Source organism: Meleagris gallopavo, chromosome 3 (genome assembly GCF_905368555.1).
Source record: "Meleagris gallopavo chromosome 3, MGAL_WU_HG_1.1, whole genome shotgun sequence".
In the NCBI taxonomy this organism is placed as follows: domain Eukaryota; kingdom Metazoa; phylum Chordata; class Aves; order Galliformes; family Phasianidae; genus Meleagris; species Meleagris gallopavo.
This window is the reverse complement of record NC_139406.1, coordinates 61,594,579-61,622,063: the sequence shown is the minus strand read 5'-3', so window position 1 is coordinate 61,622,063 and position 27,485 is coordinate 61,594,579. Positions and strand designations below refer to the sequence as shown.

Here is a 27,485-nt window from a genome sequence, read left to right as displayed (position 1 = left end):
ACACAGACATGGATGGCACAAGGAGTTTAGGAAGAAGTGCAAGAGTTACTGTAATAGTTACTAAGGATGTCTAAATCTCAACAGCAATTCATAAGATGTACATTCTAAATCTCAACAGCAGTTCATGAGATGTACATACATGGATTCCCAAGGCTGAACTATCATGGGCTGCAACTGTGAATTTACCACTTCAGTCTCGGCCAATTCCTTTGTTCCTTATTTGAACGAGGTAAAGGATAACAGTGTTCCATGGTTTTCCTGAGCACAATGTTATGTGCTTAGAAAAGGCTGCTAGGAAGTAGCTTCTCCAGCTTTTCCTCATGGAAACATGGATCATGCCATAGAAGCAAATCTGATGCAGTAGAGGGAAATAATACTGTATCAGTGCAGAGCTTTCTTTGGAAGAGAGTATCATGGAGCCACTAAAAACTGAATTTGTTTAAGGGAATGGATTCATTTTGGTTAAGAATAAAATCCATTGTTACCAGAACGACCATTCAAGATCTTTTCCAGTTACTACTAAGAATAGTAGTTTTGGGAAAGGGATGTGTGCTCACTTGGACTTGTAAAGACTGGGAGATGTTGTAGGTGAATTCATGGGGGCAGATTTAGCTTAACTGTCTTGCTGGAAATTCCTCCTTTCAGGTAGTGCCAGGCTGCACTACCACCGTGCTCCATCTCTATCCAGATGTCAGAAGGGCCCTTTGTGACTGTGGGGGTGATCTCAGTGTGAAATTAACTGAAACGAAAAAGACCAATAAATGAGCATTAGCAGGCAGCTTGCTTAGTCCAAAGCAAGAGGTAGAGATTGAGGAGGTTGCTATGAACAGCAAAAATATCACACTCCAAATTACTTCTTTGCATTTAGAACCAGAGCACAACAGAGCAAATGTGAGACTTATGTTGTAGCTTCATGTTGTCTCTAGGAAACCTTTCATAAAGTTAATGCATAAAGCTGTCACCCTTTAAGATGAAATGATTCTCTGAGTTTAGCAGGAAGGTTGTGGCTGTTGCACTCACTTTGGTTTTGGATTTTTAGAACAATCCAAATATTTTCTTACTAAATCTGTTTTACTGAACAGTAACATAATCATAAAGTGAGAAATTGCTTCTGGATCTGATATCCAGAAATGCACTATAATATTTTTAAAATCACAGAGAAACATAGGTGCCAAACCCTAATACATCAGAGATGAGCCAGGAGAGATGTGTGTTATGTGTAAATGCTTTTTGCTTATGAAACATGCACTATAAATTCATTCTCTGAATGCAGACATATTTATCACAAACAATAACACAACCCCTTGAATAAATCCTGATCATTATAAATTCCAATTTCTCTAGCGAGTTGTCAACTCCCACTTTCTCTAGCAACGAAAATCCACTTGCAGAAAATGTAGTTAATCATGAAACAGGATTTGTGTGAATAGATATCATCAGATCTTCACAGTTGTAGTAATATTACTAATATTTTCTAATTTTGATAGTGCTTTTAGTACAGAAGGGAAACTTCAGTCCCCTGGACCTGATATGTTTAGAGATGTGACTGAGAATGGAGAAAAAGACAAAGATTTACTCCATGGCCATCCCCATCCCAATACAAAGATAAATGAGTCCTGAATGGAGCAGTAAAACTCATTGTCAGTAAAGATGCAATGGAATGTACACATCACCTTGTCCTACAAATCAGTATAGGAAGACATTTATTTTTCTGACTGATGAAACCCCAAAGGTCTTCATTTAAAGCCAAGTAATTCACCCTTCATTTATTAGTTAGTACTTCATGTTAATTTAACATTATTCACTTGATGTTTATCAGACCCTGGACTGATCCTATGTGGTGAAAAGAGTAGGATGAGAAGTGCAGTAGCTGAAGTGACAGCTAAATTATTCTGATGTAAAATTTAACGTGAAAATCCTTTCTCACACCTTTCAATACTATGCTTTGTTTTACAAATAAAACAGTATTGCACAGTTAGACTCCTTGTCTGATATAATACATCTATCAATAAAGTAACATAAACTGAGCAAATCGACAGCTGTCATTCTGGTTGATGAAACTTGCGAGTTATTTCCTTTCATGAGGCAAGGTATTTTGACAAAAATTGAAGCCAATATTTAAAGTTCTGAGGAAAAATGAGAGCTCAATTTGGTTTAAATACATATATGTGGTCTGTTAATCATCACTGTAGTTCTATCTGTACAAAGTTTGCATATTTTCTCAAATAGCAGAAGCGTTTAAATCCATCTCTGACAGTGGCAGATTCTACCATAGTGGATGAACTCAAGATCACTCTCCACAAATAAATACAATTCCATGCATTTCCATTCCCAACACATACTTAAAAGGCATCAATGAGTTTTCCTCCTCTCTTTTGAAACTTTGTATCTGTAGTCTTCTCATAGAATTTATATTTCCTCTTCTTTGTTTATTCTTTTTTATTTTTTTTAATAATTTCTGTATTTGATTTTTTGGGTTACTTTCGGTTTTGTATTCTTTGGAATTCTGTCCCTTCTGTCCCTCCTTCAGCGTGTGAAATCTAAAGACGCTTGGTATCCTTCCCTAAAGCTAGCAACAGATGAAGGCAGCTGTAGATAGAATGAGTTGTTGAAACTTCAGCTGTAGCCAGCAGTTCCAGGTTGTTGGAACTCCACCATCTATATGCTTGGGAGAATTTTCGAGGCTATGTAGCACAATAGATAACTGCTAGGAGAGTCATAACATAAGACATGCAGATGTTCCCGTTTGCTCCATCCAGTCCCAGTTTACTTAATACACTAAATTTTCATAGCTTCTTAAGGAAGCCAGAAATGATAATAAGCACTAAAATATCATGGACCTCGAGTTCATGGCCAAAGAATGTCACGGACCTCGAGTTTTTGGACCAAAGAATACGTATGCCAGTACAGCAAAAGAATCACTCAGGTCCTACTTCAATGCAACATCACACAGCAGGAATGAACCTGGGACTTTCTGCCCCTCAGAAAAGCGTTTATATTACAAGAGAGTTAAAAAGAGAAATAAAAACAACAATGAATAAAGCAAGAGTATGAAAATATTGACTGATGTAATGTCCATGGAAAGTTTCACTGATTACAGAAGTCCTCTTTTTTTTTTTTTTTTTTTTTTTGTGGTCTATTACTGAAGTTCACTTGGAACTTACAGGGGTAAAATCTTTTGAGGTGGATGCATAGTGATGCAACATTTAAAAATATTAAATTTTGAAAGAGGAATGTTGGAGCCCTTTCTCCTGCACTCAAAACACTAATGTTCTCAGGGCCACAGCCTGGGAAGAACAGATAGAAGCCAAACAAGAAAAATATGGAAAAAATTATCTCCTGTGTGCTTTTTATAAAGGACATAGTGTTTGAATGGACAGTACAGGAAATCTCGTATTATAATAACGAAAGTCTGGAAAGCCTGCATCTGCGTGAAGTTTGTCTTCTCTGCAGTTCCACAAATTGGATGATGAAAAAAGCTTTAGACCAGCAATTCCCAACTTTACCAAAGGGGGTGGAATGCAAAGATGGCAGGCTCCTCAAACTGATATTGTACACTTTTCGGGAGGGATAAAAATGGCTTGTTGCAACACCAAGGCAGCATGATGCCCCAAACCTTTCCCTCTTTGCATTACTGAACCTCTCATGTAGAGTCACATTAGTAGAATCTTAGGAGTACACAAGAACAATGCAAAGAAGTTGAGACATCCAAAAGAGTCCTAAATTCAGCAGGAGACTGACCCACACAACTTCAGGTATTAACATGCATTCACTTTCCTTTCCAACATTTCCCAACATTTCCAATATTTTCCAGCACTTCCCTTCCCAGTACTTCCCTGCTTCAGATGGCAATTAGAGCAGGGGGCTAGATGCAAAAATCACAACATCTGAAGTACCAAGGGTCAAAACTGCATCTTGAGCTCATCTAATCTAGTGTTACCTCATCTGCCTTAACTCCATGGATGTTGTACTGTGACCTTAAGTGCCTGAGCAGTCCAGAGGAGGCATCACTACAGCACCCCAAGAGCTCACTGTGGCAGGAACTCCTTCTCAGCAGTACCTCAGTCTCAGTCCTCTGAAAGCTGCTCAGGAGACACTCTCAGGGCCTCTGTAGACGTGGCTGGCTTTCTATATGTGTCCATTGGGATTTATTCTCTTCCTTCCTTTTTTGCACAATAGATGAGTGGCAATTAGGAAGCTGAAGTGCAATATGCTCCTGTCTTGCAGGCAAGCAAAACCACATCTCCCAGGAAACGCTTTAACCACAGGACTATAAACAATCAGCTATAAACAATACAGGGGATGGTGTGGGAGGGCAACCATCCCCACTTTGAAGATAAGCCATTGTTCAGACATCAGTTCTGCATTCATCATGCTGAAGAGGAAGAGTGGAAGACAGCAGAGCTGAGTGCCCATGTTTAGCAGCAGCTGCTGTCGGCTGAGGTACATACCTGGGGGCAGCCCACCTTTCATGCCTCATGAAGAAAACTGTGAACACCAAATGAGAGCAAGGTTAGAGCTTTACATGACAAAAAAGAAATGGATATTTCATTTATACTATAGAAGAGCTCTGCTTGAGCTTTTCAGAAAGTGTTTATAAATACATTTAGGACAAGGGTTTGGTGACAGATACTGAGTGCCAACAAGTACTTCTTTACAGCATGGAGGCACAGAAAAGGGAAATGTGTGAAACACCTTCCTTTGGAGGATAGGCTGAAGCTGCTGGGGCTGTTCAGTTTCTAGAAGAGAAGGCTCTGGGGAGACTTGAGAGCAGCCTTTCAGGATCCAAAAGAGAGCTACAAGAAAGAAGGGGACAGACTCTTCAGCAGGGTCTGTGGTGATAGGACTAGGGGGAAGGGTTTCAAACTAAAAGAGGGGAGATTTAGATTGGATATTAGAAAAAAGTTTTTTACAGTATGGGTGGTGAAGCACAGGGACATGTTGCCCAGAGAGGTGGTGGATGCCCCATCCCTGGAGACATTCAAGGTCAGGCTGGACAGGGCTCTGAGCAACCTGATCTGAATGTAAGTGTCTCTATTCATTGCAGGGGAGTTGGACTAGGTGGTCTTTAAAGGTCTATTCCAACTCAGATAATTCTATGATTCTATGATATATGTCTAGCATTACACAGTTACTTTATGCAATAATAGCATGCAGGATTCCTCTCCTTTCTGCCATACTTACCTCCTACATTAATTCTACTCTGTTGTTTACTGTGTTAATAAGGTCAAGTACCCATAAGCAGACCTATTCTAAAATGCTGAATACACTGCAGATAATGAATTAGCTTTCTAACCTATTGTCCTTCATATTGCAACAGTATTGAAATTCACTCAGATATTTCTTAGCTGTCCTGTAATTAGAACATTATCTGGTATGAAGAATGTGGGAACATTAGCAATCAAGAGTTCTGGTTCCAATTGTCTGTGTTCTTCTGCATAAAGTAAGCTTTTTTGTGTCTGCTCCCACACACACACACACACCACACAAAAAAAAAAAAAAAAAAAAAAAATTATACCATATGCCATTCACTTCCAAGTGAGGAGATCCAGGCTTAGATGTTTAATGTAGCAAAAGAATCAATTCCTTGACTTCCCAAAAGATCACTGAGGACAAGAATATTTGTCAGACATAATTAGTTAAAAAAGACTAGTCTCAATCAAAATGTTCACAATAACAATGCCAAAGTCTGCCAACAAAATCACCTGCTTAAACTCATTAAATTCAGAAAAGGTAAAGACACGAAAATTAAAATAGCAGCAAAGCTTACCCTGCTACAATTATCATTTTAGATAGATAAAAAGTGTCAAAGCTAAAGAAAAAAAACAACACAAGCCACTAAAAAAGTCTAAAAGTTCAGTTGTACACATTAGCCAAGTGAAATAATATACATCAAAAGCGTGCTTCCAGGGTGGTTTGTAGCAATTAGAACCAATGATATTTTAGACTGCTGACACACATTGTCTTTAGACAACACCAGCAGTAAATTAATAGCTCAGAAGTGTATAAAGCACAAGGTCATGGATATAAATGTACAGAGTACAGTTGTCAGTCTTTCTAGCATTGGTGCCAGCACACTTGGCCGAGTGGTATTCCCTAAGGACCTATGGTAACCAGATGTGCAAAGGTTGTCTCATGGTAACCTTGCATCTCTACCTCTCAATTTGTTATTAATGACAAGTTAATTTTTAAGAGGTACAAGAAACAGACTGATCTCTCTTTCAGGAACAGCTAATAACATACAGGTGTGTCTGTCTTCCTTTCACAAAAACATATGCATTATCCATTCCTAGCATGGGACCATTTTCACCATTTCTACTCTCGAAAGTTTTTCCACTTTCTATCTTTTTTTTTTTGTTATTTTTCACCTGCTGCCATCTATATGACAGTGGTATTCATACCTTTCTGACCCCTTCAATCAATACCCTAACTACCTCTATTCCAGCTCAGGAGGATTAAAACCTGGTTGTTATGCAAATTGACTTTTATCATACATCTCTTAAAGAAGTAAGAAAGTGTTCTCTCAGGCTCTGGCTTAGCTTTCAGTTCAGCCAACAATTTGACAGACCTGAATCTAAGTACAAATTTCATTTACTACTCTAGTCAGGTTTTGGTAATAGTGCATCATAACCTGAAAGTCTTGGGTTTCTTTACTTGGCTTAACTGCTATAGAGTTCAGCGCAAAAATGACCTCAGTCATTAATAGGAACCAGATGACATTCTCCTTTCACTGTTCTCCTATTGGCTTGCTTCTTTTCAGTATGGTCTCCATAAAACCTATATAAATATGTAATGTGTAGTCCATAGATGCAGGCTACCACAGTGCTGGGTGGCTTTGCAGACTCTGATTCACATCGTTTTGCAAGACTCATTCATCTTGAATAAACTTTCCTTGGTAGGCCGATTTTTATTCCTGTGGTTTGGAAGGAAAGATATTCAGCTCCACTTCACTACAGTCATTTTTTTCATCTTTTCAACAGGCTATTTTTTACAGTCCAGGACAACGTGGTAGTTACTTCTTATACTTTAGCAATATAACATACATGTGCCTTCTCGCCCTTGCAACTCTTCCACTAGCATACATTTACCTGCATACTCAGTAATGGCATTCCGTTTCCATAGTCAGAATACAAACACATTCTGATAAGTGTAGCTGAAAACACTGGAAAATTCATTTCTGAGCAAAGATGTAATTTCTGTACATGAAATTTCAAAAATAATTTTTGGTTTCCCTGCTGTTTTTCTCTTGACTCCTTGTAACTCTGGGTCCTATATTCTGGTGTCACCATTTTGGGCTCCAAAAACAACTAAATGGTTTCAGATCTTCAGTCAGAAAAAAAAAATAGAAACAAGAAAACCCAAACAATATAGTGTTTACACATTGTTTGCTGCATTATGCCACTAGTCTTAAACATAAGCCTTTAATGCAGAAATGTCAGTTTCATAGGGCATCAGGAACCACTGAGAGATCAAAATGGTGCACACAGTCTTAACATGGCTCCTTTTGAAAAGTAGCCAGATTTTCCCAGGAGCTTAAATCTTTCAACCTTCTTCTTCAGTAGCCATCACAGTTTCAATAAGAAGTTTATGCAACTAGCTGTACAGCTACTGCACTGGAAAGACCGCGAAAACAAAAAGATTTCAGTCTGTGTCATGAGTTCCTATGCCATAGGTGATTTCAAATCAATGAATACATAAAAAATAAATGAATACATAAAAGAAGAAGCTTTAGAATTCTTGAGTTCATCCTGAGATATATATAATCACTAAATTACTCTGGAAACTTTATTAATGGAAAGTCATTAGGAGCAACCAAAAAGTATGGAGACATTACAGTAGACGCTGTAAATAGACATATTCTGTCAATTCAAATGACCTTGGAAGAAATAATATAGCAACATCATGGTTAAGAATCAGAGTGAAAAAGTCTACCACAAGAGCCATCCTGTAGAAATGGAACACATGTTCAATTAAACATTCATAAAAAGAAACTGACCTAAGACGTGGCAAGTTAGATCTAAAACCTTAACAATTAAGTATTTAAAACATGAGAAGCATAGGTGTTTGTTAAAAAAAAATAATAATCAGTGTTCATTCTTGTTCGATCTACATCCTTTTCAGTGAATTTACTTTCTAGGAAATTTTAAGGTGCCTTTAAAACAGGTAACAGTATAGCATGAAACTAAAGTATATTATTTTTTTATTTTTCACTCTGTAATGAAGCTTTCTGATGATACAAAAATATTCAGAATAGTTCAAAACTATATGGACTGAAAGTACTGTAGGATAATATTGGATAAATGGGAAACGGATTCAATATACACAAAGAAATACGTACAGGCAAATCCAAATTTAATCACAATTACAAAATGGTGGGATATAAATTTACTGAAACTGCTTGACAGGCCTTCACCTGCAGACAGCTTTTGTATTATTGTATATATCCTATGAAAATATCAAATCAAAAGTGAAGTGCCATCTACAAGGCAAAGCAGTTAATATCACTAAACATAGCATTAATTTGCAGTGCATGCTCTCTTGGAAACCACGTGCATCTTACTGCCCTGTATCAGAAAGGGCATAGTAAAACATGGAAGTATAACTAAAATGATCAAAGGTATACAATCATTTATGTGTAAGGACGGACTTATCTCTCTGGAAAAGAGAAAATTAACTGGGATATGATATAGTATAGTAGATGATCACAAGAAAATTCAGTTCAGAAGAGACCTCAGAAAGTTTCTTTTCCAACCTTCTATTCAAATTAGGTGAACTCTGGGGTTTATAATCCAGATGGCTTTTGAAAAACTTCCAAAGATGGAAAACTAACATCCTCACTGGGCAGCCTCTTCCTCTGTTCTACTGTCCTTATGGTGAAAAAGCTTTCCCTCACATCCCCTTTAACAATTTCTTGTTTCAACACATGTCCATAATCTCTTGATTTTCCACTGTGATGAGCTTGACTTTGTCTCCTCGATGACCTCCTCTCAGGTGTTGGATGATATTTAGGTGTACTTGAAAACTTTTATTCATTGTTGGGACAACAAGGATGCTGAAATTTATGGAGAAGACAGATAATGAATAATCAGAGTGCTACAAACAAAAGTTTTTTAGCAAATAGCTTAAAAAACCCCCACATTTTTCAGGAAATAAATCATTATAGATTATATGTAATTGTAGACATCTTCAGGCTTCTTCAGAATAGAATGCCATGTTTTTTCTCCTAGGATTATTTCTCAGAAGTGAACTTTTGAACACACAATTTGTGAAGAAAGTCTATAGGAGTTATAAAGATGGTAAAGTCTATACAACATACACTTTCCTGAAGTAGGTGCTATTTGTCATTCTTAACAGTCCAACTCTGAACAACAGAACTCATGATATTAAGACATTATGCCTAGCAACAAAGCTGACAGACTTAAGAAAAATTGGCTGTGTTCTTGCTCTGATGCACACTGAATCCCTGTCAATGTTTGTGGGCTACCCATTCTTCCTTCTACTACAACAGTTTCTGCCTATTGGATTTTTCCTCAAATATACACCCTTGACCAGTTGAATGGGGAAAATGTTAAACAAAAACAGCTTGTCTGAGTAAATAGAAATACAAATGTTTAGGGAACACATCATTGCTTCAGATCACCCACACTGAAAATACAGGGGTGAGTAAGAAATCTGTTCATTTTACGAGCTTTTTTTTTGTTGTTGCAGATGTGGGGAAATACTCAAGTGTTCTTCTCTGAAGAGTGCTGTATTCCCATATATAGTTGTATTTATTCATTTGTCCTTAAGCCACCCACAGTAGCTTTCCAGAACAGAGATCTGTTTCCATTCATGTTTCAGAGTTGTCTGCTGACAGCAGTGAAGTTAGACTTTGTGAGAGACAAACTTCAAAAGGTTTAGAGGTTCAAAGCTTGTATGGGCTTATCTGAATTTTTTAGGTCTGCAAATCTCTTGCTATCAGCCTACAGCTTGGTAGTTCAAGCACTTCCTGGTTAAATCCCAGATGCAAACAGAGACACAGTTTTACTTCAGAAGGCCCAGGCCAAGATACGCATTCAAGCTCCAGATAGGCTTAAAAGGGTGCTGGAAAAAGGGAATATGTTAGCAAAAGTCGAAACCAGACAAGCACAGAGCTTTTTGATTCTTCATGAGGATCCTGCAGTAGAAAAATACCAAAACTCTTGTTTTCCCACATCAAAAAAGAGACTTTTTATGTTTTATATGATTTAAATCCATGCCAAAATACAATAGTTTCTACAGATAGCATTTGTAGTAGTTACTTTGGCTTGGTTCCTTTTTTGTTTTTGTTATTGTTTTTGTTCGCAAGTTTTAACTAAAAGAGCAACAGAAATGTCACAAAATTGAGTGCACTGTGTCTCTTTCATCCCTTGTAACTAGTTTTTCTGGTCTGTCCATATGTCATGTGCTGTTTTTGCTTAAAATATTTTTGCTTTCTAACTGTCTGCTTATATCATGCTCTTTGATTGTTGTTCTCCTGTTCACAGTATGCACATACCTATAATCTCCTGAACAACTTATCATTACAGCAGTGACCTGCTGAAGTGCTACTACTTTGGCTCCTGGGTACCTCTCAACAGCAGCTGGAATTTTGCAGAAGAATAAAACCAATAATGGTGATTATTTTGTTAAATATGCTGAGAGCTCAGTGATGAAATATCACTACCTTCTCCTTCTCTTTGCTGAATAGCAGCATAGAGTTCAAATTTGGTGGCTTTTCTCATTTAAAATTTTAGCGTGCAGTAATAATTTCATATTACAACCAAGAATCTGTCCATACTGAAATTTCATATAACATTAATGGCAAGGTATCATCTAATCTACCAGCTCTGATAAGTAGGTCTGATATCATAAATGACGCATAGCATTTTGATGAAGATAATCTCAAACTTCTTGATCCTCCCTTTTCCAATTTTTACAGCGGTGGTACCATAGTATGGCTTGGCCAGTTAGCAATTTTGGCAAGTGGATGTGTATTTCATTGTAACTTCCACAACATCATTGTTTTGTATCACTTTCATTTCGCTTTGACTATGTTGAAAATTATGTTGAGATTTTGTTAGCAATTAAAATAATTTTGTGGGGATGTAGCTGTAACAGATAATTTCCTAGTTATTAATAATTCCTCTTAATGGCTTTCAGTAAATGCAATTTTGTTACCAATATTCACTCTACTCATTAAAGCTGTATTTTCTATCATAGAGTAAGTATAACATGAATTTCTCCCTGATAAGACATTTCTATCAACTAATGTTGTTATATATAGAACATTAGGAAGAAATTCACTATAATGATGGTGAGGCACTGGAACAAGTTGCCCAGAGAAGCTGTGGATGCCCCCTCCTTGGAGATGTTCAAGGCCTTTCTTTGGAGCTATGACTGCTTACTACCAAATACAAAGCAAGGCACGGTTGATTCAGTACGTTTCCTCACAAATTCAATGAATCCAGCAGAAAGTGCTTTAACCTAGCTCATTTTTCAAAATAGTACATAATATGCTGTTCATCAGAACCTCAGTTAAACATGATTTTGAGAGATCGTCAGCTTCATAATGTTCCTCAGAATAGTTAATCACTGGTTCTCTCCATTTCCTTTCTTGATTCTCTACTTGAGAGTCAGCCAAGCAAATGTTGGATAAATATATCTGATAGTTTTTAAAATGTCTCAGCAAATAATCAGAAATTACTAAACCAGCTCTTGAAGAAATAAACCCCAGTGTCTGCTCTTAATGTGTGGCTCTTAAAGACAGAATGTTATGCTTAACAAATAGGCCAAGTGAGTGTCAATTAGAGTTCTTCCATTCTTTTTACAAATACACATGCAATTGAGATGCACTACATTAGAAGGCCTTATTTTTTTAATCTCCTATGTTAAATACTCATCTCCTTATTTCATATAGGAGAAACAGCCTCTAACTTGTAATTTTTCAAGTTTTGGACAGGCTTAGGGTGCCCTTTTTTGAAAAATAATACCAATAATAGGGAGAATAATAAACAAACATGAAAGAACTAGTACATATTTAACGTCTTAATAAATCCCAGATTCTGATGATAAAGATGATGAAGTAGAAAGACTTCTTTCTTTTCATTAAAAATCACCTTAAAATCAAAATTTAACTTGTTGGGGCTTTTTTGTTTGTTTCTTTGTTTTTTTTTATTGTGGGTATTTTTTTGTTTGTTTGTTTGTTTTTAATATTATAATTGTTACTAATGTGAGCAGCATTCTATAAACTGTCAGGACCCTGAACACACAAATGGACTATTATGAGCTGAGCTGGCTATTCTGACAATTTAAGTGTATTATTTCTCCTATAAACCATTAACATTAGCATTGCAGACACCTACATTCTGCCACAATCAATGTACTTCTGGTAATTTCATGTACTGCTTGAAACATCTTAGAGTAAAAGAATCCTCTGGAAACTAGACAAGTTTGCATTTCTAATGCTTTTAGCTAGATTCTGCTTGGCTGAATACCTTCTGCTTGGCTACTTCCCTGAGTAACTAAGAGGTGGTGAGGTATGCAGTCACTGAGTCTTCAAGATCCCAAGGTCAGTGCTGGTGGCTAATACAGTTGGTAGCAAAAACATCCAATGTTGTTGGACTTTCATTGTTCTGGTCTATTGTTAAAAGCTCTTCTTCCCATGCCACTCCCTATCCTCTGTGTAATGTTTGTATTAAATAAACAGATATCTGAATTTTTCTTCTTGTACTGAAATTTGTTTACAAAAGAGTAAAATGAACTCAACTTGCTTTTCAAATACATTTAGAAAAAAAGAAAAAAAGACCCCAAACCATAAACAGAACCAAACCAACACACTCGCATATACACACCAAAAATAACCACAAAACAACCCAAAACCTCACTGCATGCCTCTGTGGGTTTCACTGTGGTTGCAATGTACTCAGAACCCTAGTAGAATTGTGGGTACTGTGATAAAATGGAAATTTACTGAAAATGACAAATAAACGTTGGGTAAAAGCCACTCTTTCAGCAACTACTGGAATGTAATTATTGTAATATTTCATTACCCAGTGTCATTTACAGAAGAGTTCATAGGATTGATCATGGGCCAGTGCAGAAGAGCTTGTAAAATTGGTAATATTAACATCAACTGTCTAACTTTTCTTTCAGTATGTGTTTTCAGTATACATGCCAATTAGACTGAATTTCCTCTATTTGGGCTTGACTAGAACAAGTGACATAAAAAAGCGAAGTTACAATGATTTAATTTGAACAGACAGTAAAATAAAAGAAATACAGAGTTAATCCCAGGCACAACAATATATCGTATTACGTACTGCTTTGACCATCCAATCAAGCCACAAATCATGAATAAGATTCCACAGATTTCCATTGCCCAGACTAATTTTATCCTCAGATGTAGTCAGAGGGTATTCATCTTTTCTATTAAGCACATCCATGCTCACAGGTCCTATACTATAAACCCTAAACATGGGATTAACATCCATAAGCAAGCTTAATATATGTATGGAAAACAATATCTCTCACAAGTACTGTTGCAAGCTTTTAAGATTCTATAGAAAAGCTTCAAAATGTGACCTGCTCCTAATAAAGATAAGATAATCAAAAATAAAACAATTCTAAAAAATTATTGTTTTTAAATATAGGGCACATTTAAAAAAAAAAAAAAGATATCATGATTAAATGAAATTCAAATCAGTAATTCTGAGCACTTGTCTATGACAACGCTGCAAATCTCAGTAGTAAAGTCAATATTTTAATACAACTTGATCTTTTATTGTATGATTCCATTGGCTTTATATTACATAATATGCTGTTCTCATGAAGTGTCAGTAAGTTTATCTCACTTAACATATGTTTATTATACACTCACTATGATGACACTATTCTGAATACCAATGCACCCAGTTCAAGGTTGCCACACTTGCTCAGTTTTTCTGGCTCCATGCATTCCACTTTATGAAAACATTTCAGTAACCACATTAAGCTCTGGTATAAGCAAAACTAAAATCATTCTGGTATCAGTAAAGCAGAGGAGTACTCACTTCCACCAAGAGTTAATGTGTTCTAATCTGATACTTACAGTGAAAGTAATATTAATGATGCTAAGAAGGAATGCCAAAACCTTTGTCTTTTAAACTGTTGTAGTAGCACCAGCTAATGGAATTAAAATTTGGTGAATGCAATTTGGGATACACTACCTGCAGCTGAAATCAGTATTTCATCTTTTCTAAATATATTCCACCATGTAATATCTCTTAGCATTTCAAATCTCTTAGAAATTGAAACTTACTTTTCCTTTACCACCATGCCACATATAACTCACGGTTTTCACTGCAGTATCTAATCCATTCCAGGTTTACCTTTCTCATAAATTTATCTTCCCACCTTATTCCTTTAGTCAACATATTTCAGTCACTATATTCTACTAATTAGTTCTCCGAGGTGGTCAGACAAATCTTCACTTCCACTTGTATGACCCTGTTGTTATCCATCAGAAAGAAGGTGAAGTTACTGCTTCTGCTCTCTGTGATGATGTAAATGAAGAATAATTCCTAGTTTTAATATTTGTGCCCACTGCTTTAAGTATCTGCAATGTCCACTAATTTCTTGATTGTTAAATTATGTCATAGAATTATAGAATCATAGAATCATAGAAAGGCCTGGGTTGAAAAGGACCGCAATGATCATCTAGTTTCAATCCCCTTGCCATGGGCAGGATTGCCAACCACTACATCAGGCTGCCCAGAGCCACATCCAGCCTGGCCTTGAATGTCATTAGCAGAAATAAGTGAATAAGTAAGTAAGTAAGTAAATAAATAAATAAATAAATAAATTTAAAAGTTTCAAAATGGTGAAAGTAAATGATCATTTTTTATACTAGGTTTAATCTGTTCGTGTCTAATAAAAATATGACAACACAAAACTCTTTTGTTGAATGCTAACTTTTTGAGAAATTACTGCATCTGAAAGACAAAATGTTACATTAATCTAGAGAATGTTGAACAGATGTGAACAATATCTCAGCACAGCTTTTAATTTCTCACATAGGAATTGACTGCTGCTAATATTTGGCAATATTATCTTGCCTCATAGTGTTCTGTCATGATGCAACATAAGCCAGAATTTGGCACTATGTTCCAGTGGTTTGCAGCTCTACATTTATCATAAAAGTTGTTCTGCTGTTACTTCAGGTTTGCCTGTCTCCTCTGTAAGGAGCATTCAGAAGTGAATAGGTTTGTCTCAGCAGTACACTGAGAACATTTTTTTAATGACATACCATTGTGCTCTAACTTGGCTTTGTCTGAAAAAATTTGAGACTTCCAGGTGCGTGTTAAAATGACACATGGAATATCATTTCAGTTGCAAATAAACAGTAAAATACGAGAGAGATTATCTGTTTTTTAGGGAAATAATATTTTGTTGATGATGAATATCTATTATGGAACTACTGTGGTCCTATTTTGTAGACATGGACAAACTATCGGTGTCCAACAACTCCCCACCTGTATTAAAGCCATTGCTTTTTCTGATTAGTACCATTCTTCAGAAATATTTTGAGGTCATAATTAAGGGATAGAAAAGAATCAGTCATGACATATATTTCATTGCGAAAGCTGTCTTCAGTCAAGAAAAAATACAATGCAAAATGGACAGAAAGAAGATAGTGCTTAAATTGCAAAAAAACCCCAACAACAACAAAAAACCCAAACCAACAACAACAACAATCAAACACAAACAACAACAACAATGACAACAAAAAACCTGCTAGGATGCTACAAATGTATAATTCACTGTCACATTATGGAATTCAAGTATATGGTTAAAACTCCTTCAATTTGGTTAAAAATTGTAGCCATGACAGTTAATCTATTGGATCCCTTTCTTACCAAAGTACCAGTTGCTTCAAATAGCTCTCATCTTCCTTTGTAAAGAAAATACAAGTAACAAATCTTTGAGACACTTACTACCAGAGATTCACTTTATCAGACCTAGAAGGACAAGACCAGAATCCATAAAAATAACATTGCCTATCGCTTTTGAAAGTTACTCTTGCTCCTCAGAACTAATGGAGTCATGAAAAGAATATCTAAATGATTGACATTTAACAATGCTTCCTTCAAAAATCAGTGTACTTCCAGACTGTCAGAAACATTCCACAGTGACATTTATCCACCGTCATAGCTATCATGTATATTTTTGCCTTCATTTGCTACTGAAGGAGAAATGCTAAAAGATTCTTTTTCAGCTTGAAGAGTTTGGATCTCTCAAAATCAGTTTCCAGACAAGATACAGTCCTGCTGGAGAATACAGGCAACTTTTTCTTGGTTTTGATAAAAAATCAGTTTGTAGTCTGACACTGTAAGATATTTTTTCAGGCTTTTTTTTCCTGCAAGTTTTCCATACTGTTGTCACACATATTCAATCTTATCAGCAAAATGGATTTTCACTCATCTGGATCAACTCACTTAGTAGCAGTCAAAGTCTGTATTCTATAAACTTATCCAATATTTCTTGCTTTCCATACTGTCTGGCAGCCCAGCTGACTCCCTAGGATCACATACTCAAATACGCTTACTTTCCACAGCAAATTTTAACTTTCAGAGTGAACTTACAGCTTCCCCTCTACCATCAACTGCTGAATTTTGCTAGCATGTTTTTAATAACAGTACAGTATTCTATGTTCTGGAATAGAAATACCACAACAGTATGATACAAGTCAAAATCAAATGGTGTATCAAGAGGCAATTTTGAGTTAAGAGGAGAGTCTTATTGGCCTTTTCCTCTCAGCCAACTTGGGTGGCATCATCCAAAGCCAATGAGGGAGCCTGATTTCCATTCAGGTAACGTAATTCTCCTGCCTGCTTAAAAATTTAGAGATTCTTTGCAGTCTGGGCACCCAAGTGCATGACAGGATTACAACACACCCAACCACCCACAGTGTCACAGAGTGGTTTTGATTTTAAAAAACAAAACATCTAGGATCAATTTTAAGGTGGTGAATGCCCTTAAAGCTCTACATTCAAGTGGAAATTCATAATGGGCATATCATACATAGGAGCATATCCCCTGAAAAAGGCAAGAAAATAATAGCAGACGTGGTTCTTTTGGGGCTTTGATAGTATGAAAACTTCCAAAACAAAGAATCAATAAGTTGTGCTCTACCCTTCACATCTGAACATGCTCTTTAGCATAGATAAGAATACAGTTAGAATATCTCAGTAAGAATTTACTTAGAGGTTGGGCATAGGGCCTTCATCTGACAAGATTTCATGTTTTCTTCTTTTGGTTATTTTCCAAACTGACCTGTCGGAACTACTTACCTTCTCTTAAACACTGGTGAGAAACTGTGAAGAAGTTATACTCACAACTCAATTTACAGATTTCTCTGTTGCTGAAGTGTTTGAAGATCTGTCCTTATTATTGAGACCCAGGCCTTCACAACATCTGGGAGGAGAGCAGAAACTTGCTTGGAAATCTTGTTAGTTGCTCCGAGACATAAACCTTTTACTTTTCCCAAGAGCCTGGGGTTGCCCCATGGGCTTGTCAATGCTATTTCTCAATTGTTTGTGTTTTTAAATGAAAATATAATTAAATCATAGCCTGGGAAAGGCCTGAAATATGTCTCATTGTGTCATGCAGTCAGGGCAGAAGTGAAGATGCTAGAGCAGGAAAAACTGCCCCTTCTCTTCCCTCTGTCATCTCTGCATCTTCTCGAGGATGCTGCAGCTTGTTGAAAATAGGAAAACGAATAAACAAACAAAAAAACAACCGGTTTGGTAAAGAAATAGAAGAGATGCTCTGGCCGCGGAGCACCACGTCTCACTGAGGTTAAACAAACTTCAGAGGCAGGTATTATGCAGGCACCATTTCAATTTGCCTTTAAAGTTAATGGAAGAATTTCCTTATTGAAATAATTAAAGTGCAACTAAATATATTCCCGATCTCTAATTTCTGTAAAGTTAGCTATTTCTTTGTACATGTTATTTACTCTGACAGTTTTAAAATCAAGTTAAAAATAAAGAGATCATTAATGTTTAAATCATGACATTCTATAATGGAAAACAAACACATACATACATACATAGATATAGATATAGACAAAGATATAGATATGGATATAGATATATGAAGTTTTATTTTTTTGTCTTAACTGAAGAATTGACGGAGTTTCCTGGAAAATCAAAGACAGATTTTAAGAAGCAATTAATGTTGAATCTCATTACTTAGAGAACAATAAATAATTTCCCTGCATCAAATTAAATATATAAGTAAATAATTATTGGAAATCTCCTGGCTAAATTGAAATGTTACCATATGGCTTTCATTCTCTCTGTACCATTTATCAGTGAATACGTATATATTTGTACAACAGAATATTGCAGCGTTAAGCTGCTTGTGTTCATGCTTATCTGCTCTCACTCAGGAGCTCACTAACTCAGAACATGGCAACTTCTCCTAACTCTTCAACTATCGATTGTAATCTTGGCACTTAGAAAACAATTTAATGTAATAGAGCTGAAAGAAAGTAATCCACATCCTGCACTATCACTGGCTTTATGAAACAAGCAGAGACATTTTAACCACTGAATAGCACCGCGTCTTGGAATATGTGTACACAGAGAAAGGAAGGATTTTGTACGGGAAGGTGTTTTCAATAAGTTTTTAGAGATCCCATGATTTGTGCAAAGAGAAAGCAGTTCTGCCATTCCCAGCATTCACATGCACATGATATAAAAATGCACTCCCTCAATAAAGAACACTGGTAAATATATCCAGAACTACCACATTATTTGTATTCAGACAATCTGGTTTTCTATTGTCTTAAAGACAGAGGGCAAAGTATAAACTATATTTTACTTCAACAATTTCTTTGTTTCATAGAACTCTGAAATCTAGAGAAGCTGAACTTGGGCAGTAGTCCTACTCCATTGGTTATGGTCACCAAGTGAGACTGGCAGCTCATTTCAGTGAGACAACTGCAATGCAAGCAAGGTAGAAACAAGACCAGAATTAATTGCATCCAAAGGATGATAGCTGTGTTTTGAATTTCTGACTAAAATGTACTAAGGAAGAAGAGTTTCATAGAAAATTATGCCTGATCAGGGGCATCAAAAAGTCATGTGAGTCTTCACAAGATAATACCTGTAACTTCTCTGAAGAAAGTCACTGTGTTTGCTCTGATTAATTTTCCATAAACTTTTCTCTGAAAGCAAGCTTTTCTCCATGGGTCTGCCCTTCTCCCTGTAATTTTATGCAGTCCCTTCAGATTTCTCTCTTCTTTCCCCTTTATCTTCCTTTTGTACCCCCACACACCTGGAAGATGCTGTTGATTCATGTCAGAATATTGATCTATGTGGCCATAAGGCTCTCTGCTGTTTTTCTATGTCCTAGCAGTGTCTCACAGCTACTATAAAAAAAGATGCTGTATGATATGGCCATAGTCTGGTCTTACACCATATAATTATATGCCCTTGTTCCATCTCCAAGGCAAAGATCCACTGGCTCTAAATACCTGATTTGGAGTAGAAGTCAGGCGAAGCATTGTGCAGCATCAAAGGACAGTTTATGTATCTCTCATGCCATGGATCCTCTCCAGTTTACAGTTCCACTCTGTGATCCACCTGAGATGAGATAAAGGAACATTTCAATTGGTGATGTTATAGGTAGGCAGCATCACTTTATCACATAAATCAGTGCAGGGCACATAATATATTCAGTAAAAATAAAAATAAAAAAAATAGAGAAATAAAAAGAAAATTAAATGTATTATAGATTGTCAGGTCAACCACTGGAGTAGAAAGAAAAATAAAAGTGTAATATAGTCTGTTTTCCTGACTGTAGATCCAGGGAGATATTGACTTATCTGGGAACAGAAAATCTTGACTTTGGAAGTATGTCAAACCTGCTGCCAAACCCGTAATCATTTCTGATGCCATAGAGGAAACTGAAGAAAAAAATTTTGGAGAGTAGGATATTGGATCCCAATGAGATGCATCCTAGAATCCTAAAGGAATTAGCTAATGCTGTTACCAAGCCATTCTATGATTTGAAAAGTGGAAATCAGGTGAAGTCCCTGGTGACTGGAAAAAAAGTAATATCATACTCATTTTTAAAAAGGGTAAAAAAGATGACCCTGGGAACTACCAACCTCTCAGTCTCACCTCTGTGCCAGCGAAGATCATGAAACACATCCTCCTGGAAGCTATGCTAAGGCACATGGAAGAAAGGGAGGTGATATGGGAGAACCAGCTTCACCAAGAGCAAATCCTGCTTGACCAATCTAGTGGCCCTTTATGATGGTATCACTGACAAGAGAAGAGCCACTGATGTCATCTATCTCAACTTCGGTAAGGTCTTGACATGATACCCCACAACATCCTTTTCTCTAAATTAGAAAGATGTTGATTTGGTATGTGGACTCCTCAATGGATGAACTACTAGCTTCAGGATTGAGCCCAGAATATGGTGGTCAATGGTTCAGTGTCTGGATGGAGATTGGTGAAAAGAGATGTCCCACAGGGGTCAGTGTTGGGGCTTACTCTTTAATATCTTCACTAATGACATTGACAGTGGGGTCAAATGCACCTTCAGCAAGTTTACAGATGACAACAAGCTGTGGAGTATGGTTGACACATCAGAGGGATGGAATGCCATCCAAAGGGACTTAGACAGGCTGAGCGGTGGGCCCAGGTGAACCTCATGAAGTTCAACAAATCCAAGTTCAAGGTCTTGAACCTGGGTTGAAGCAACCCCCATTGCCAATACAAGCTGGGAGATGAAAGGACTGAGTGTAAAAGACCTGGGGGGAATTGGTGGATGGGAAGCTGGACATGAACCAGCAATGTGACCTCATGGCCCCAAAAGCCAACTGTATCCTGGGCTGCATCCAAAGAAGTGTGGCCAGCAGGTTGAGGGAAGTGATCCTACTCCTCTAATCTGTGCTGGTGAGGCCTCACCTGGAGTGCTGCATCCAGATGTGGACTCTTCAGTACATGAGAGACATAGACCTGTTGGTGCATGTCCAGAGAAGGGCCAAAAAAATGATCCATGGAATGGAACACCTCCCTTGTGAGGACAGGCCGAGAGAGCTGAGGCTCTTCAGCCTGGATAAGAGAAGGCTCCAAGATGACCTGATAGCAGCCTATCAGTATCTAAAGGGAAGCAACAGAAAAGAAGGGGACTGACTCTTTAGCAGTGTCTGTGGTGATAGGACAAGAGGAAATGGCTTCAAGCTCAAAGAGGGTAGATTATGTTAGATGTAAGGAAAAAATCCTTTGTAGTGAGGGTGCTGAGGCACTGGAACAGGTTGTCCCATGATGTGGTTGATGCCCCATCCCTGAACACTTTCAAGACAAAGCTGGATCAGGCCTTGGGCAAACTGATCTAGCTGTGGATGTCTCTGCCCATTGCAGGGGAGTTTGACTAGATGGCCTTCAGAGGTCCCTTCCAACTCTAAGGATTCTATGATTCTATATTATCTGCTATAGCTTGAGGTAAATGACAAAGAATCTGCAATTAGGACCTATAATGACTAAAATTTTCCGAGGAAAATAGAAAACCTTCCCATGAACAAAGTCCCTACTCTAAGTATTAAATCTAACTAGTAACTTCAACAAAGAAAGAAATGAGCTCCTGTGAATTGAAGGTACCTCCAGGTTCATCTATCATCTGTCACATAAGAACAAAGAGCAATTGTAATGAAGTCGTATGCATCAGACTTCATCTTTGGACTCACTGTTCTATCTTGTAAATTTATATATGTTTTACTATATATAAAATGGCCATATGTGTCTTTGTGTGTGTTTGTAGACTAAATGTGCTTCATTAAATTTATAGGTACAGTGTACTTCTCAGCTTCTGTTCTTCATGCAGTTTGGTCATTAGAGGTAATAACAGTAAAACATTGCCTTCAAAATTGTGTTATAGGGCATTACTGCAAAGTGTGTAACTGTTCTGTTATTTATAGGCTCTAATTTACTGCTTTTTCTCTAAGCAGTAATGAAATAACTGTACTCCAAAGTCTTGCTCTTTTGATGAGATGTTTAGACTACCATATTACTGTTACATGCTTTTATTCTTCAGTTCATGCTATACTGACTATTTAGGTAATTTGTTTCCTGTCTATGCACACCAGCAGTTCAGAGACTGAGAACACAATTGGTAGGAAATAATTCATAAGTTGGCCTTATGACTGAGATCTCATAAATAAGATAGCACATATAATTAATGCTTCCACACATAGGAGTAGCTTTACCTGTGGTCTGAGCACCAGGACTAAATGCTCATGTCTACCTAAATTGTCACAACACATTTTTAGTTCTAGTTTCTTCTTACATTTTGTTTTGACAAGACTGCTGAATTCTCTAGAATGGATGAATTTCCAAAAGAAAATGAGCAAATATAACTGGAAGTCAAAAAACTGAGCTACAAATTCTCCTGTCATCCTCAAATAGGCATGCATACAGTGCATGGTTGGAGTAATTCTGAGGCTTCAGAATTAAAAAAAAAAAAAAAAAAAAGTAAATCATAGCTACCATATCATTCTCTGAGTGACTCTGTGAAATTCATAAATGGGTATGTTTTTTCAAGATGATGCAAACAGTTCTCACCTCCAGAGAAGTGGCACCCTTAGTAATTTTTCATACCAATATTGTTGATTAAAAACAGGCACAAATTATTTCTCTCTTAGTCTTCAATAAAAGAAAAACAAACGTAGTAATAAAATACGAGGAAATCCTGCTATTTCACCTTAAATGTCAGCCAAAATTTGCTTTGTTTCCCTGTCATGATTTTAAAGGTCAATTATGGAAAAAATGTGCAGGGAAAATTGTAAGCACTGAGGTTTTTCTAACAAGAATATGATACCTGGAACTTGTGGCATTCCTATTTACAAATTTCTGCTGAATTGCTCATTCACTAGTTAACTTCCAGAGTCAGCAGTGGAAACCTCATTTAAGTGTAACCTAAAACCCATTTGTGGACTGCAAAATGTCAATACAAAGGTTAATTCCTTGCAGAAGCTCCTTTTAGAAGTGGAAATAAAAGTATTATAGCCTATAATCTGAAATGAAGCTTTTCTCTTATTTATTATTTCTGTGCACCATTTTCTCACTAATTAATCCTTCAGATCACTTAGGAATGTCAATAAATAGCTTTTTGTTCAGATTCAATTCAACAAGATTCTCAATATAATTTCTTTCTTTTTGCACAGAATGAATCAAACTGTGACATTGTTCTCGCTTATTGGTGTGGGAATAAACTCAGTGAGCAGCTGTTCCATAAGAGGCAAATTAGTAGAGTTGGTAAATGACGTACTTCAGGGCAGTTTTTCAAAAACACTTCAGAAGAACATAAGCAGTTATAAGATGAATTGTCAGCATTAGAAATGGTAACTTGGGTTGAGTGCTACTGAGCACCCAAGAAGAGTGATGATTGCAAGAAAGGACTTCCTCTTACCTTCTTCATAGTTTCTTGTTTCTGGTTCTTTTCGTAACTATTTCTATGTGGGTCAGAAATCTAACCAAAGTTTGTTGGTATATGCTTGGTTATGAAAGTCACCATTCAAGAGCAGTCAAGAAAAATATAAGGTAGTTCAACATGGTATTTATATCATCTAATTTTCTAAAACAGCATTGACTGCAAAAAAGCAAAAACAAAAAAACAACAACAACAACTAAGGAAATGATAAACAATTTTATGACACTGCAAATGAAATTAAGGACAACTTTTGTTAAGAAGCAGAGACAAGAGTCCAAGGAACAAAATAATTTAGATGATGGATTGCCTTACACAAAAATTCAACTCAGCTTTAGAACAGTGGATTAGAAACAGGGACAAAGAATAACAAGGGCCCAGAGAGAGAAATAAATATGGAAACATTGGTCTGTCCTGGAATACACATCCTTGTATGTCTTACATGTACTTTTATTTCTGATATATCCTAAGTAAAAAATAGAAGCATACAATCAATTTGTCTATTTCAGTGGACATCCACATTGATGTCATTGATGATAAAAGAATGTATGTAGTTGTATAAGAAAAAAAAAGCACCCACAAACCTGTTGTAACATTTCACTATTTGGAATTATTTTATATATTTTATATATACTTTTGAATAATTACAAACTATGATATGATTATAATATGAAGATATTATGAATATAATATGAGGATTGACTAAAGAAAACATGTGGCACTTATCACTAAAAATGGTTAGGTTTTGTGAACAGGGCCTCAGCAGATTAATATAGGTCTACGTGGAAATCCATTTATTAGATGGTTTTGAAATAACTTGCCTGTAAGATTATTATTTTTTCCCCTGAATGCTACTAACTAGAGATTGATTGGTAGAGTTTGGTGTTCCTTGAAACATAACGTTTCATATCCCTTCCAAAAATCTTAGCATTAAAACCAATAACTATTTTATATTACCTAATTGTGTTTCCTCATATTTTTCAGTTATATATTCCCAGTCAGAGTCCAAAGCTAGAGAACACCTTTAATAATGTACATTGCCTTAGAACATATTTTTTCATCTTTCTTTTAAAACTAAACAAATCAAAAGCAGATTCATGATAGTGACTGAGATGAGTGTTAAAAAAATAGTTCCACATTATAATTAATAAAGAAAATTTAAACCCCACCCCCTAAGGACACTCTGATCTAGTACTAAACAAAATAAAAAAATAAAAAAATCTGGAGTCTAAGATAATGCTGTCAGAAACTTCTACTCAGCATCTAAACTGATCTGCTGGTTTTCCGGCATTCGCTTATTTTTGAGGCAAAATTTAAATGAGTTGGATGGATATACAATTTACTTCAAAGAGAAATACACTTAGGGGACATATTTTCCATGTACTTAATTTCTTATCATTCAGATGTTCTTTTTGACAAGTATTTGTTTTTTCTGATTATGAATAAAATAGATGTAATTTTCATGTTTTCCAATGTAAAATAATCTCATCAAAAAGAACAGCAAACTAAGTGGATGGAGTTGTCACAATATTTCTGCTGTATTGAATGATACAGATTAAAAAACAAAAAACAACCAACAACTGCTTTGAACATGAAAAATTCCACATATACATCTGTTCAGTGTTCTGTGTTTAATGCTACTAAAATCAACAGGAAACTCTCAGTAAACAAGAAGAGTCTCAAAAGGGAAGTTCTCATGGGAAAAAAAGAAACCTCATTCCTTTACAGAGAAATGCCTCAATATATGAAATAAAAAGATAAGAGGTATAGGTTGATTTATTATAGCATACTATCTTCTTCAAGTAAGTGTAATCTAAATTATTTTATATAGTCAGCCTGCATTTTTCCTGAAATAAGGAATTCATTCAAAGGTTAATCTTCCTTTTTCAGTTACAGACAGTAGAACAATGAAATATTACTTAATATCAAGCTAAGAAAAGTATTTCAAACAAAAACTGATTTTAATAGTTACACATAGATTCCACCATGACCAACAAGCTTATCTAAGTGAGTAATTGCAAAACCATTTGGAATACTTAATGGTGCGTAGGAACTGTAATGTATTCTGGTCAACTCATTCTTCTGTGCATTTATTCCATATTCTATGGTAAGCCTGGTACATTTTCCAGCAGAATATTCCTTACCATCTTATGAAGAACATATGATTTCAAGGCTAAAGCCAGAGACTGCTTTTAGGAGCATGCTAGTTGTTTTACAACCAGCCATCCCTCCTTGGAAAAAGCCTTACTGTGAGGACCATGGACAGATCTTACTCTTCTCATATACTACCACTAAAGCTCCGCATTAGAAAGCTGTTTACAGCTCAGATGACATGTGAAGTTCTTTTGTATTACAAGGACATATTTGGGAACAAGACTGAGAGAACGAAGCAATCTACTAAATTCCAACGGGTAACATGATTCTAAAAATGTACGAGAGTTCTCACCGCTCTGTGATTCCCTTGTCTCAGCCAATAGTGAAAGATTAACTAATAAAACTGTTCTTTCAGTTAACAGGAACTTATCTCAGACTCTACCTGTGCAAGAGCAAAGTTGGCTATAATGAATTTTGCCAATGATTCTCCTTACTGTATATCCGCCCAAATCTTCATCAAGGCTTTTCCACTGTTGTAGCAAAGCCCATACAGCACTTGAACAAGTGAGAGCAATGCCTGCAGGCTGGCATTCACTTTAGAAAAAGAACTGGTAAATTTTTTCAGGAAAGAAAACTCTAAAAGTTTTCTAGGAGTTAGCTTCTTGAGGAAATTAAACGTTTTTTTTTTTAAACAAAAACAAAAACAAAAACATGGCTACTAATTTCTCTCAGAATTTCCTACACCTTTCCAAAGAATACCTAAGTTATCTTAGGATAAACTCAGAAAAATATCTCCAAAGGCAATGCTGAAGAAAGCTGCAGTATGAGTTGTGGCAGAGAAATTTAAAAACCAGACATCACAATATGGAAAAGCACAAGAAGGATAAACCATCTGCAAACTACACTGAACAAAGGGCATTTATTCCTGGTCCTTACTGGGGCACAGGAGTTTCACTAAAGGAACTCCTGTGACTCAGTAAAAGCAGACCTTTATTCTGGAAAAAAAAATAATTGTAACATAAACAAATGACTGCAGTCCCCTATTCAGCTGGCATCATAAGACACACATTCTTCTTGTTTCTTCTTTAAGCAGATTGAAATACACCTTTGGCATATCTACATGCACCACATTCCCTTATGGTCCTAACTATTCCAAACTACACTACACTACTCTATTTATTATGGAGGACACATTTTACATGCAAATCCTGCACAAGAATGGCTGTAAAGAGAACTGGCAGAACTATCCTACTACAGTCTCTTTTTCTACAAAATGACATCATCTAACCTGACTGGTTTGGCTCCCACATTAGTTACAATTTTCACAGCTCAAGCCAGGAGAGCAAGGTGATGGCATATTTAATGCTTGCATTTCGCTGGTTTATGAGTTAAAGTAGGTGGCCAGGTGCTATTTTGTAGGCTCATCTGTCAGTCTAGTACTGTATTTGCAGTACTGTGAGACTAAATGAAAATGTTGTGAGCAGTCCTTTATGCTGGAAATATAAATATTTTCTTTTCTGGAAAAGGCTGCTGCCTACTGTAACAGGAAGTGATCTAATATTTCACGTAATAGCCTCATTATTGCTAGAAGATCTGAATTTTACTCAGGTAGTCAGCATCTCATGACATTCACTCTTTCAGAAGGTAATATTTGACAGTGTGGTTAAAAAAAAAAGGAGATGAAGGGAATAATAATTCACTTCAATCACATTTCATTATGTTAAAGGACAAGTTGGCAATGGAGCAGCAAAGCTCTCTGAATGATGGGGTACGGACTAAGGAGATATTTGGCATGAAGTTCTTCCATTCTGAAGAACTAGGATCAAATGCCATTTTATTGCTGTATAATCCTCCATTATATGTTGATAGACAGCAAAATGGAGAGCTAAACCACAAGCACCATGCAGTGG

General features: G+C 36.4%; 1 protein-coding gene across 2 annotated transcripts in view; it reads right to left on the bottom strand.

Moving 5' to 3' along the window:
- Positions 1 to 3,105: 3,105 nt before the first annotated feature.
- C3H8orf34 (chromosome 3 C8orf34 homolog) overlaps positions 3,106 to 27,485 on the bottom strand; it is a 284,853-nt gene continuing 260,473 nt past the window's right edge. For both annotated transcript variants that reach the window (XR_014882562.1, XR_014882563.1), the window contains 3 exons: positions 19,520 to 19,628; positions 17,373 to 17,451; positions 3,106 to 9,052 (listed from right to left, as the gene is read on the bottom strand). The gene's annotated coding sequence lies outside the window, so the exon portion shown is untranslated. The remainder of the gene's footprint in view (positions 9,053 to 17,372; positions 17,452 to 19,519; positions 19,629 to 27,485) is intronic.